The following is a 1,116-nucleotide window of genomic DNA, read 5'->3' on the forward strand; positions in this document are numbered from 1 at the left end:
GGGGGGAGGTGGGGTGGCTTTTGTAACATCACAGAGTATGTGAGGCAGATTTGGTCACAACTCAATAGAAACATGTCACATGGGATCCATTGGTTTTGGGAACCCTAAGGTGTGCAATATAAGAATTTGAGAATACTACTAACCTCACAGATTATGGTAATCTCATGAGCTCCACAACTACAATCACTGATGAAAAAACAACTTTTATTTTCCATTAACTAATGTTATGGCTTTTGTGCTACCAAAGGATCACATGTGACATGTTTGCATTAGAATGATGAACAACCTACCTAACAGATTTTGTGAATTATTTTGATTGAGTTATCAGGCTCATGAGCCTTAATAATCTGTAAAGTTAGCATTTAATGGGGAAAAAATAGTTCTACATCACAGATTACAATAAATACAATAAAGGTTTCATTTAGATGAATATGAATTACAATCTGTGATAAATACAAAGATCAACATCCTTCCTTTCTCACCAAGGATTCAAAACATGGAATCAGGATATGGAGATCAGATTAGAATCAGTATAATATTCTTGACATCTAGGGTTTTTCTGTGCAAAGATCAGAAGAGCTGGATCAAACACCATTCTGATCCTGATTCTTGAATCTGAGATCTGAAGAATGAAGATATTTGCATCAATGCATCAGTTTGATACAACTCGATGAATTGAAACTGAGATCTCCAGCTAATTCTCTTTTAACAGTTTATGTGGATAGATATTGATCGATCACTACCTTTTAGATTCATTCATTTGTTCATTGTGGTTGTGGTGGTGGTTGCGGTTGTCATCGTCGTCCTCCGCAGCCCCCTGTAGGTGTATACTGTGTCGGCCTCATCAGTAGTCCTCAGTCCTCAGAGTCAATGATAATGAAATAAACAGTAGCTCATGTTCACTGTCACTAGGTCCACCACTTCCACTACTGTTCAGACTCCAGATCCAGACCAAAAATATCCAAAAGACAACAAACAGATATAGAGCATGGAGGAGATGATAAACTGAAGCAGAAAATTAAGATCAAAGAGTGAGTAATCTACAAACCCAATTAACAACTCAAATATTTAATCTAAAAAGTCTATATATATATATATATAGTGCTACAAGCACAA

At 36.3% G+C, this 1,116-nt stretch overlaps 1 long non-coding RNA gene across 1 annotated transcript; it reads right to left on the bottom strand.

Moving 5' to 3' along the window:
* Positions 1 to 394: 394 nt before the first annotated feature.
* LOC122058593 lies at positions 395 to 1,110 on the bottom strand. Its single transcript, XR_006133851.1, has 2 exons — positions 744 to 1,110; positions 395 to 622 (listed from the first exon to the last, which is right to left on the bottom strand). It is a non-coding gene; the product is annotated as an uncharacterized LOC122058593 (long non-coding RNA).
* Positions 1,111 to 1,116: the final 6 nt, after the last annotated feature.

This window comes from Macadamia integrifolia, chromosome 13 (genome assembly GCF_013358625.1).
Source record: "Macadamia integrifolia cultivar HAES 741 chromosome 13, SCU_Mint_v3, whole genome shotgun sequence".
NCBI lineage: Eukaryota > Viridiplantae > Streptophyta > Magnoliopsida > Proteales > Proteaceae > Macadamia > Macadamia integrifolia.